Raw genomic sequence first — 13,975 nt, forward strand, 5'->3', positions numbered from 1 at the left:
CGCACCGCATGACGTAACGTCCGTTAAACGCAGACTTCCGCTAGAAATCTTGGAACACACCGGAAGGCATATTGTCTACAGGGTGGGAACCAGGGCAGAACAAGGCAGAAAGAGCCTGCTGGTTGGTCAGTCAGTCAGGGACCAACCAGAAGTCGGACAAAGGGTCAAGGTGCGTGGAATGCTGGCGACATCACTGAAGTTCAATCAAGCATGTTCGTCAAGGGCATGACAATAGAGAGACTGTATACCACCATCCAACCAGGGATCCTTTCTATTTAAACATTCAGACATTCATTGGTCTGGCGACAGGCCCGCTTGTAGCACCCAGATCTGCCACCCCTGAAAATTATGGGATGGAAGAATGAGGACAGTTTGCTTGTTTCTCAAATCATGACAATCCTGGCCTCCAGTTCCAGAAGCTGGTGTGGAGCTAATAACGACGATGCTGCTGCAAGCCTTACCCGTGTACCGTATCTTGTAAGTTAACTAGAATCTAAAAAATATCCTTTTCCAGTTTTTAGCAATTAATTATGCTAATGTCTCAATTTATGGCGAAACGGTGACTCGTATATCAACAGTGAGGCAGATTTATGTCGTTTCAGCCAGCCTACAACAGTGGGTATATATATATATATACAGCATGGATACACAGTATATCAACAGTAAGTAAATATACAATCTATCACCAATGAAATATTTACAGTAGTTTTCCTTAAGAGGCATCTGTTATGGTTCCGTGTCGTGTATCCCAGTCGACCATGAGCAAATGTGCCAGAGTCGAGCAGGAGTCATTAATCTGGGAACAGAACAGAACATATGGGGGCTCTGCTAGTGAAATCAGAGTACAATCCTTAGTGTTAATTGTCTCCGCCAGGCCGAAAGGTATGGCTGAGACCGTTTTGCACCCTGTCCGTCCGTGTGTTTGTGAACAACAAATCGTTGGCACCGTTGGAACGACGGTGGCAGAGCAGACATCCTAGACAATTCGCCCTCCCATGGCCACCAAACTGTGTGATAAACTCCCTATTGTACTTAAAAAGACAGACTCACTCCCTAGCTTCCGCCGTGGCCTGAAGACTCACCTCTTCAGACTCCACCTAAGCCCATAGCACTTACCATAGCACTCGCCTATACCCTCAATGACCATACATGAAAGCTAGATAGCATTCTTAGGTTTTATATAACGTTTTTTTTACTGATGGTGCTTGGTCTACCTACGTAATTATTTTTTCTAGATTGATATTTCTATGCATTTGATGTATTTACGGCCGAACTACACCAAAAAATGCGCGCATACGCGCGTACTGTCCGTGAAGACGCTCGCGTATGCGTAAACACTCCAGGCTACACCAAGGAGGGAGTATATGTGAGGAAGACCAGATTGTCTGTGTACAAAACGCATATGCGTGCTTAAAAAATAGAACCGATCCTATTTTTAGGGAATGCGTATCCGTGGTTCGCGCTATCCGTACGCCTGGTGTAGCCGGCTGAATTGATATACATTGGATCTATCCAAAACGCGCATACGCACGCATACGCACTGACGCGCGCAAAACGGCTTGGTGTAGACCGGCCGTGATGTTGAAGTATTGTTGTATTAACCTTGCTTATTGTATTGATGTATTAGCTTGCTTATTGTAAATCGCTCTGGATTAATGCTAAATGCCTAAATTGTAAATTGTTACAGTAGTGTGCGTACTTTGAAATAAAGTTAAATGACAGCTGACAAAACGTTTTATATTGTTTTCCAAACTTTTTGTCTTTGTCTCATTTCTCCTCTGACACATACCATATGGTGAGAAGTACAACCTCATACAAAATGGATTCCGTGCTCGTCTTTTAAAAGTGTAGTTGCTACAGTGGATGAAAATAGAGGCTGATAAATTGGCTGTCAGGATTTGTTAAACCTTTCATTGTTCAAAGGAGTCATACTATATTCACTAGCTGCTGAGATGTGGTATGCGGAAAGATTCTCACTTGTTTAATAATTGTGTCATAAAAAGGTGGTATTTAAAACGTTATCTAATGAATAATGTAATAAAAGTATTAATGATTAATTTATAGCTATCCCTGAGCTTTATTTTGTCATGAATAGAGTGGAATATTCAAAACGTATACATAATTAATTCTTGACTGAAAATATGAAAATCAAGTAGGACCCCTAAAGATGCATCCGTATGATAAATGTTATAAGCCATCTTTAAGCTCCTGTTCAGTATGATGTTATAATAAACAAGAGGTGAACAAGTGAATGGTGAGGTGTTTTAATGTACTCTTAATTATTATTCTTTTTTATAAATATCATCTTGATGATTGATGATTTAGAAATTCCTTAACTTTGTGTTTTGATCAAAATACCACTGTACCGTACAATAGCATGGTTTGTCATATATTTTGTCAAAATAAATGTACTATTAACTAGAAGCAGTGCTCTTCCGAGCACAGGTCTCCACCAGGCCAGGCGTCCTGGTGGTGCTACTGTATAATAGGCCAATGTAAAAAGGCTGGCATATGTTCTTCACCTTAGACCTTTCATGGCAATCGGACGCTGCATGCATGATTTGAGGCATTGTGTTCCAAAAATGTGTTTTGCTACCTGCTGGTGGCGCTATAACAGGCCAACGTGAAAGGGTAGTATTTGTTCCTTGACATATGTGTGGCAAATTTCACGGTAATCGCAAGCTGCGTTGATGATTTGAAGCATTTTGTTCAAAAACTGAGCAATCCTGCAAACTTTGGAAGCCAATATTAGCCAATTAGGATGGAATATGAAATATCAGACGGATCGGACTTGATCACATGACTATAGAGATACTGTGTACCGATTTGCATGATTTTTGGATACAATCTCAAGGAATAATCGGAAGAATTGTGTTTTACATAAGTCGGCCTCCTGGTGGCGCTATAAAAGGCTGATGTGAAAAATGCAGAGAAAGGGTTTTTCCTTGGCCTCTAGGGAGTGCGCTTACAAAGTTTGAAACTGATCGGTGGAGTTATAGGTAAAACCACAAATCGCCTTGTTATAGCGCCACCATGAGGCTGATTTCAAAAATTTGAAGTGGCATTTCTTCTTCGACCTAGTGGGAACGTGTGTGCGCGATTTCATGATGATTGCACTTTGCGTTTGGGATTTGAGGCATTTTGTTCCAAACGGCTCAATCCTACAAACTTTGGAAGCCAATCTTAGCCAATCAGGATGGAATATGCAAAATCGGACAGATCCGTGTCGATCACATGACTGTCAAGATACTGCCTACCGATTTGTAGGATTTTTGGCCAAAATCTGTATGAGTAGTGCACCGAAATGTGTTTTGCGAACATCGGCCACTAGGTGGCGCTAGAAAAGGCCCATTTGAAAAATTTAGGGCAGAGGTTCTAGATTGGCATCCAGGGAGTGTGTGTGCTCACTTTGGCAGCGTCCGGGCCAACGGCGACTGAGATTAGGTGCTCACAAACTGCGAGGACGCACGGACGGACGGACGGACGGACGGACGGACGCACGCACGGACGGACGGACGGAGGGGAAAACATACTCTCCCCATGCCTTCGGCTGGTGGAGACAACTATACCATCTGTTTAGTGTTTTTAGACAGTGAACAATAGAAAATAGCTTCAGTGGTATCCATTAACACCTCTGGAACTCTTTTAAAACAAGTTCCGCTTATCCTTGATAAACATGGGGACAGTGGTCAAGTCCAACTCCATCAGCTTAGTTTAATTAATGCAAAGAAATCTTGTGTTGTGAATATCCAACCTTACTTCAAGATTTAAGTGTTGGCCAAGTGCTGGTGGGTTTTGTTAATGAGTCCTAGAGTAATAAGGTAAGTACTTAAACTGATAAAATGGGTTAAAACTGTAGGGTAATGAGTGAGAGTCACTTACTGTGAAATTGACTTTGTTATTAGTCAAACAGTCTGTAAATTAAAAATTGATCTGAGAGAGGCCATTTGAAAAAAGTTCCCCTGAGGTATAATGCAATAGGCGCTGAAACAGGCATATGTTTGATACAACTGGAACGAAGCATCACTTGACAAATGTCGGTAAATTTGCTCCAATCCTTTCCTTTTCTAACTCTGCCAAAGGCAATGGTACCTTTGCATTAGGAACTATTTCACATGAATTGCAAATGCGGCTCTGAACTGTGGACAGACAGCTCCTGTAATTATATATTGCAACATTCAATTTTAATTTAGCTGAGTTAGGGACTGTATTACTGAATAAGCATTCGTCTGCTTAGGTCCCTATCTTTTTCACTTCCTACCATAATGTGCAGGTGTTCCAAAAAGCCAGCTTTTATGAAGTGAAAATCACTTCTGTTTCTCAACAAGACGATGGCAATTAAATAAACATGCTAATGAGATGAACATAACAATTGTGTTACTCAAACTCGTCTGCCATTTTAGCAACAAAAAAGTCAACAGTGCCTAGTGTCTGGAATAGGAAAGGGAGAGGAATCCAGCAGGACTCACACAATGATGAATGGTTTTTGTGGAAGTTTAGCGTCAAGACGCGGGATCTCTGCAGACCGAGGAGAGAGAAAACATAGTGGGATTATCTTGAGGTGGGTCAGATACAGATCTAGTTAAAGCAGAACCTCTTGGGGTGTTTCTCTCATTCAACCAGAACAAATGCTACGGCAGGCTGCATCACAAGTCACAACATGACCTTAAATGTATAATAGCACTTTTGGGATGTTGTGGCACAGCTTCCTCGTGTCAATGGTAGTTTATAGCTAGACAGTACTGTTGTGAAGCATCTTTTTTTAATTTTTATATTCAATAACACATGTTTAAAATAAACATCCTCCAGCACCCACAAAACTTCACAAGATTAAAATGATTATCTGATTTATTTATGTATTTATTTTTTCTGAAGAAATACTGTTATGACCCTGGACTAGAGGTAAAATAAAGATTCGCAGAGTCTTGGTTTGAGGGCAAACAAGTGAGCTTATGAAGGAAAGGGAAGCAATACTATGAATTCAAACAAATAGGTCTAACTCAAAACCAGGAATAGCCAACTAACCCAACCTAACAGCCATAAAGGCAAATTGTTTAGCAAACTGTTCCAAGAAAAGAAAAATATCGAGGTTAAGTGTCTTGCTGGGTTAAGTAATCTGCAAAGTAACTAGTAACTAAAGCTATCAAATACTGTAATTGTAGTCTCAGGGGTTGACACTAAGGTCTCAGAGGCACTTGCCCATCGGGCAAGTACAGGTCATGTTCTACTTGCCCGAAGGTAATGTAATGTCATACCTCAATACCTCCAAATCCAAATACTTAGCTATGATTGAATATGTCTAAGGTTTCACACTTGTTATTGTATATGTTTAAATGTAGCAACAGTAAAAACAGCACATTATAGGTAAATAGTGCTCTTATTTGACATTCCACAGACCAGAAGACACAGCGCACTGGCCACGTTCAGGTGTTTAGACAGATATCTCGTGTTGTGTTTATAGACGTTTGTGTCCCCTCTCAAATGAGCACTTGCCCAGTCGGGCAACCTGAAAGCCAACTTCACCTGCCCTGACGTTTTATTTACCTGCCGGGGGCAGGTGGGCAAGCCTTAGTGTCAATGCCTGAGTAGTGGAGTAAAAGTACTGAGATGTAGTGGAGTAGAAGTAAAAGAATTGAAGTTAGTAAAAATCCTCAAACTTGTACTTAAGTACAGTACTCGAGTGAATCTACTAAGGGTCGATCCATACCGTTATAAGGAGCCTAACTAAGTTCGGTTCGGCCCTAGGCGAACCCAAATATGGTTCGCATCCCCCGGTTCGGGGGGGCGTCAACCTACTAAATTCGGCTCTACGGTGCTGACAAAATGTTGTGACCTCCCGACTTCATTTCGGTACTCAGCGGTGTCTTCTCATTCATTCAGCCCGGCTTCACGTTCATATTCTCGGCTGTGAATCCAAGGAAACAGCGGTCGTTGGGAGGGAGACACGCCGACTTCCAAATGCTTGTGTGGCCGTCTTTTGGGCATCGCAGAGCGGACACAAGTCAGCCTGGCTCTGGCTGGAGACGAAGAGTGGTGGACTGGGAGGCGCGCGCGCGCGCGACACACACACACACACACACACACACACACACACACACACACACACACACACACACACACACACACACACACACACACACACACACACACACACACACACACACACACACACACACACACACACACACACACACGCCTTTGCTGCGTGTATCACTGCTAACGCGTCGCCGACCGTTTTAAAGAGAAAAGAAGAGCTTAAACACAACTTTGCTATTAAATTGCTAGTGTTCCGTATTGATATGTTTTCCTTTTCCACGACGAATTGTGACTGCGTGATGACATGCATGCAGCAAGGGAGGCGGCACGTCTATAATGTGAGCTTGTAGATTAAATGTTTTTGACAGAGCTCGAGCCGAGCGTTTGTGAGTGTGAGTGAGAGAGAAGAGACCTCACTGGTGCTGCTGCCTGCTGGAGCTGCTACTCACTGGACCAGCGCGAGGGAAGGCAATATATATATATCCACCATGCAATGCTCATTCATCGGCCACAAACGTCGTCATGCCACGGACCTCCAATATTTACATGCGACTTCGGCACTAGCCGTTAAGAAAGTATGGATGAAATCACCCCCGAACCTAAATAATTTCGGGTCGGGGCGTCCTCCCGAACCGAAATTAGTCGGCTCCTTATAACGGTATGAAACGACCCTTTGTTTACACCACTGCTTTGACAAGTCAAAATGTAGTAGAGCTTAGTGTGTTGCTGCCCTCCAGTGGTTGAGTCAAAGGTACTGCAGCAATAACTCATGTTATAAAAACAATTCTCTGGTCCTGTAATTATTCCAACCTACTTCAAAATCAAATCAGGTTAAAAAGTACCATGGGCGGAACATACATGTTAAATACGTTTTTGAGCTATTCTGCAAACAAACAAGATATGGCCACATACCCACATACAGTACATACCAGAGCTATGATCACCTTAGTGTGATCTGCTGGCGCAAGTAATGAACATGTTGAAAATGAGTGTGCATGAAAAGAGACAGGCAGAGAGACGAAGAAACTGCCTTGGTGAGAAGAGAGGCACTTCAAAACTAAAAGACACCTGAGAAAAATCTGTCTGTTCTGATCACTGTTAGATAGACTTTTTTTCTACCTTCCATAAAATAGAGGCCTTCTACAGAGGCTGTGTTGATTTCAGGTTCTGTGCCTTTTCCCGCCTCATCTCAGTAATGCATTGTTCCTTTGTGCCCCCAATGTTTGATGACTTGGTAATGGGCTTGAGATTAATCTGAGCATGATAGCTTTCATCTGTCCTGTTTTCTTCATTCCTGCCTTCCCTGGCCACTTGTGGGAATCGTTTAAGAGATTTCTGGCAGCGGCAGCAGCATGTGGACAATGGGAGGCAGAAAAGGGGGTTACGGACAGATAAGAGGAGGAACTGGGGAGGTATTTCTTTTTTAGTGTGTGTCCGTGTAACCATTTTTGACAAAGTGGTGCAGATATGGGTCTACACTACTGACCTGATGAAATCCCAGAGAAGTATCCCATCATCACTCACTGACAGGGGGCCTATAAAGCAGTCTACATACATGAAATCTGTCTGCCCACAAGGGGAAAATCCAGGAGGATTCTTAATTATGTACAGTAACAGTATTTTATATAAATTGTGTCATGACTCATGAATAATGCATATCCCATGTTAAAATTAAATTCATGTCAGCTACTGTATCAGTGGCATCCTGTCATGGAGGCACCAATAACATAATGAGATAGTTGTTTAGTAGTGTAAAGGGACATGCATTTCATATGAAATGTCAATAAGAAAAAAATGCACCAAGCAGGTGTCCTTTAAAAAACAAACAAACAAAAAGAAAAAAACACTAGCTCAGGGATGCGGGTAGCCTGCAGATTTCTGTGCCGTACGTGGCTTGACAACATTACATACATAGGATACATGAACAGATTATATATAGTACGTCAATGCATTTGATGATGGATTACCTTGTGTTGTCCTTGGCTTGCTTACTGTAAATCACTCTGGATTAAGAGTTACTAAATGCCAAAATGTAAATTTAAATTATATATCGGTGCACTATTAATGTGTGTACTGTACATGGAGCCCAGTGACAACTCTGTCTCTCTCTCTACTGCTGTTCTCTTGTGGTGACTGGCCCGGCCTCAGCCCAGTCATAGCATTTGCTTGCTACTATGAAAAGGGCACAATTAGACAATTGGAAACACCTGCCAATCAATTAACCATGTCACATGCTCTGCTCTTCGAGTCACTCCCCCTGGCTCCACCCACAGAGTGCACACCGTGCTAATAAACAGCTTTAATTTGTGGAAAGTCACTTCCTTCAGGGAGCCAATGTTCAGTGCTCATGTGCAAGTTCAGATCGATTTATCAAGCCACTGAGGAGAAAAACGGATGAGGACAGGAGGACAGTCAGACATAAGATAGTAGGTCAGATCGACATTCTTATGATACAATCACCAGAAACTGTTCACAGAGCTCTTTAAAGGGATATTTCACTTTCAAAAAAACTTTTGGTAATTTTATCATCTAATCAGGCTTTTATGAACACCCTGAACAGTTTTTAATTTGCTTGATTCAATATTTAGATATTTTATGTAAATGTTACCAGACCCTCCAGGCCCAGGGCCTCTCCCCACACACACCCATTGTAACTTCAAACTTCATTTTAACCATGATAGATTCATTAAAAACACACATTATTTTTTCTGGTGACTCATAATACCCTCCTAATACGTAAGCAGGCTGTGTTTTTTCGTTAACTTATTTTTTATAAATAGTTTTTGTATTTCATTTTTTCCATTTTCCCAAATAATTATTAAAAATAAATTAAAAAAGTTATTGAAAAAACACGGCCTGCTCACATATTAGGAGGGTAGTATGAGTCACCAGAAAAATAATGGGTGTTTTTAATAAATCTATCATGGTTAAAATGAAGTTTGAAGTTACAATGGGTGTGTGTGTGTGGAGAAAAGCCCATAAGCTGTTTCCCTGATGAAAGTGGAATATCCCTTTAACCAAGGCATGTATGCATGTGTGTAGACTGTGTAGGCCTACTGTCATTTCACTGGTACGCACGCACGCGCACGCACACGCACACACACACACACACACACACACACACACACACACACACACACACACACACACACACACACACACACACACACACACACAGACAGACAGTTGGAGACCTCAGACCAGGCTCTCAATGGTTTCGCAGAAACAATGATACATTGATGAGACATGTCTGGAGATGTCACTTTACTTAATGAGGTGGCTTTCAGTCTGGTCTGAGCTTCCCTTCACATCTATAATAGAGAACTGGCAGACGCTCCCGCTCAGGCTGTGCTCTGAGAAAAGACCTACATCTGGTCAAAAGCACAACATCTGATTGGCATATGGCTGAATCTGGCTGGGACATTGATGGAGGAGCTACTGCAGGAATTAACTGAGTCCAGATCAAAGCATGCATTTCAAACAGGAGAAAGCACTAATTAAGCCAGCGGAGAGCTTGCATAATATAGCAGCAGCTTATTAAGCTAATTGCACTGATTATAAACCAACATTCCACAACTATACTACTATTCCTTTAAGAAAAGGTTCTACTCCAAAACTCACAAATAAGCTTTTTTTTTTATTTTTTAGCTGAGATAAAAGGCATTGTTCATGTTTCCACAATGTTTTTTAGCAAGAAAGCAAGACAGCTTTGTTGTAGCAGTTTTTGAAAAAGGCCTGTCAACTTGTGCTCATCTCCTCCAGTGAATGTAGACTATTGTACACACTGTAGTATAGTGTTTATTAATACATCAGAACAGGTACTAACTAGAAAGACGCAATTCTGGGAAATTGTGAGTGTGGCTGCTGTTTTTACACTTTCCCATTCAAGTCAATGGGGTTACATTCAAGTCAATGGGGTTACATTCAAGTCAATGGGGGTCCAGCAACATGCGCCAGCAGGGACGTGCTGGCCATTGGGAAAAGCGGGACAACTCCCGAACGGCCGGTTCATTCCCGGCCGGTCCAAATAAAATGTCGGCCTTCGTTCCATTTTGGGGGCTGGGCGGCCAACAAAGTAAATCGTCACTGTCGGGCAGAAACCTCGTATCTCCAAGTTTCAAATGTATACATTTTTTCGCAAAGCAAAGCCCTGCTTCATCATACAAGGCCGTTGCACAAAAGTAGTGAAAACAGCAGATCTACAAGCACACAACGCCTTGCGGTGCGAGGCGTTGTGTGCTTGTAGATCGGCTGTTTTCACTAGTTTAAATCATTTTTAAAATGATAAATACAAAACAAACAGTTTTGGACATACAAGGTTTCCACCCGACAGCGACGAAATATAACTTAAAAAAAAACAGGCCTCTCTAACTCTTTTTCCCGGGCTGAATCATCGGCCCAGCATGTCCCTGTGTGCCAGCAATTTACTGTATATCAGGTCGCACTTATTGATAGTGACGTCACCAAGAATGTTGGTCCCTCATTAGCTGTTGATGATGATGATGTCATCAACCGTTGATTACGTCACTCTGCGTCTTTCAAGGGTTTCCCCATTGGATGACGTTACAGAGAATGCTGCGTCCTCATTGGCTAAAAGTTTATCTAGAAAGAAATAAAGTGCCCTAACCTTCAAAATAAAAGTGTGTTTCTATTTTTAGCCATTTGAAAAAGCGTGACTTTTTTTTTGGTGGAACGTCATTCCACAAAGAAAACGACCTACGGGTAAAGTCATACACTCAAAAAGTTTTTACCTGCTCTAAAAAAAGTGATACCATCAAAAAGTTTTGACCAACTTTAAAAAAAAAAGTCATACCATAACATTTCTTTGACCTATTGACTTATTCAATTTGCCCATAGGCTTGTGGATTCAGCGCTTTCTGCTCTTTCTGTAGCTATTTCTGTGTACTTCCAGTTTCTGTGTAGAAAAGAAATATTTGGTGCCACTTATTTGCTCAATCCATTCTATTAATGCGGCGTGATGTAGACATATCTAATTAATATTAATGAAATAGTTTGTTTTATATAGATTTGTATCAGCGGGGCGTGGTTTCACTGTCCTTGCATTGAGATCTGAGCACTCAGCAGACGGCCGCCGTTAAACTTACTGTGTATGTGTTTCCTGCTTCTGTCTCACAAGCCAGACAGTTCTTTAGATTTTAGGGTAGTTTCTTCAAATTTAGTGTTTTATCATATTAGGTTTTAGTCGGATATATTCCATTTTAGTATTTTAGCCATGGCTTGTTGTGACTCGTTCTGAGCCGACACCAGTGCCCACCGTGTTTACATGCCGTGACAGTGACAGAACGCTGTGCGGCAGCTGTAGACAGACAGCCTGTTGTCTGACTCGGTGTCAGTGGAGGCAAAATACTCAAATTTTTACTGTAAAAGTATCAACACTGCAATGTAGAAACACTCTGTTATAAGTAAACGTCCGGAATTCATAATTTACTTGGGTAAAAGTACTACGGGGCAGCGCACAAAATGGCCGATCTACAAGCTCACAACGTGTCGTCTCTTTATGTGCAGTAAAAGATGACTTAGTGGACTGTAGCCTACAGTTATGGGAAGAGATGACAAACACTTGCTAGCAAGGCTGTAAAGTATACCCACAATCCCGTTGTAATGGATTTGCGTTACATTTATTGATTGCTTGGCTTCTTCTCTACCAATGCCCCTGAGACCTGACCATGCTTATGACCTCAAGACATAGGATCGATTTCCAGGAGGACCATTAACATCGAGTATAATTCAATAATAAAAAAGAGGTTTAGGTTTCTACTTTTCTTCTTATTCTTCAACATAAATTCAAACCAAACAAGATTACAGTTCTATCAGATGCAGCCAAACAACAATAGTGAGAGAGAAGCTTCTGGCTCAATGGCAACTGAGCCAGACCCAAGACCCAATGCCAGTCCTTTAACTAACAAAATACTATTAGCAAATATATTAGGCCTGTGCAAAAACATCGATTTACTATATTATCGTGATGTTAATGCCGGCGATTCAATTAATCGATTTTCAAAGTTCAGAATAGATTTTCCCGATTTTATTTATTTATTTTAAAAAAAACGTACTCTGACTTTCAGTCAGAGTAAGTACAGGTCCTAAAGGAACAGTTTTAGGTCCTGAGGATGTCATGTTATGGCTAAAGCTAGCACAGTGCTGTAGGCCTGCAGCACAGCGATTTTTTTTTCTTCTTTTTTTTATGACTGTTGTGTTCTGTGTTTTCTGGCATCTTGACCAGGAACATGTTGTTGTAATGTTGTACCACTGGCACTTTGGCTGAAATAAATGTCAGAAAGATTGACTGACTTTATTTGGCTGCATTGATTTGAAGTATATGATTCAACTTTTAATGTTTTATATTGTTTAGAATTGTTTTAAAATGTTTCAATATAAAAAAGCTGTAATTTTTGGGGAAAAATCGCAATACTCGTGATTCGAATCGCAAATCGCAGGAAAACGCAATAACCGTGATATAATTTAATCGTCACCCTATGAATCGAAATCGAATCAAATCGGGAAAAAGTGAATCGTCCCAGGCCTAAAATATATCTGTGAAAATAGGACTATTGGTCGCCCTTCTCTAACTTGACTCCACCAGATGGTGCGGTATAGAGTTCACAAGTAAGTTCACAATACAGCCTCCATCTGGGATTGCTCAGAGATTGGAGTTTAAACTGACCCGTGGCCAGCCGAACTATCAGTGGCAGCTAAGGGCGGGATCTTGTCAAAACCGGCTATGGCGCCATGGAGAAGCGGCTGTTGCATGGTTGTGACCGTAGGGTCGCAGTTAGTATGAAAACGTCCAACTCATGTCCATTTATGAGTGAGTCACGCTCATGTCCGGCTTTTCACAGGCTTTAACGCGCCGTTTAACCGAACGTTGCTTGGTCAGCTGCTTTTCAGCACAACCTGACAGTCGCTTCTCTGCCTTAGGGCGTCTTACTTGTAGTTCTTTTACTATTCATCATGGCCGCTACCACGAACAAGACCGAGACGAGCATATTGTAGATGCCGCAATAACATCAGTTATTTCTCAACTCAACAATATTTCTTTGATGAAAGAAGAGCAAAGAATGGCACTGAAGGCTTTTTTGTGTGGAAAAGGTATTTTCGCTCTCCTCCCGACTGGCTTCGGCAAGTGTTTATTTTCCTGCTGGCGCAGCTACAATACGTCATGTAGACACGTCGATATGATTGGTTGGAGTTAGCAGGCTCAGATGGTGATGGACACCAGTCAGGTTACCCCTTCTCCCTCAATTTTTTTTTTTTGGAATGCAAGTAAAACTACAGAGGAAAGCCAGCTGGCCTCGTCTCCACCAGGCCAAAGGCGTGGCCCAGGCTCGTCCCGGAGGATTATGAAAGTCCGACGTCTCAATACTCCGACTACGTGGCTATACGTGTGCAGTTAGGGTTAGAGTTAAAGGAGTCGTTCAGACCAAAACACATATAGGGTTAAATCTGCCTTTTATCAAACCCCTTCATACCTGCTTTAGTCGATTTCTTTCATAGCTGCCCCTGTTGCTAGATTTTGGCTGCCCCTGTTGCTAGATTTCGCGGGCACTCTCATAACTAACAGAGTAGATAGTCTTTATTCTAGTGCGGTTATTTCTTTAGCTTCAAAGTTAGTATTTTTTTATTGGATTGTGTTTACACAACGTCCTGAGACCAACCAAAGCGCTGTTTTGACCTCACAGGCACCCTTACTTGTCAAACAGACAAGAAGATCCTCTGCTCCTCCCCTCCCTTTCTAGGCTCTCCTCTCCCTGCTCTGGTGCAGACTCAGAGCAGAAGCCGTTTGACAAGTAAGGGTGCCTGTGAGGTCAATAAAAGGCAGATTTAACCCTATATGTGTTTTGGTCTGAACGACTCCTTTAAGGCCTATCCATACTCTCTCTGTAACCGAACTCTTCGTCGGAGAGTTCCGACTTTCCGA

Source organism: Nannobrachium achirus (assembly GCF_963921795.1).
Source record: "Nannobrachium achirus genome assembly, chromosome: 13".
NCBI classification, from domain to species: domain Eukaryota; kingdom Metazoa; phylum Chordata; class Actinopteri; order Myctophiformes; family Myctophidae; genus Nannobrachium; species Nannobrachium achirus.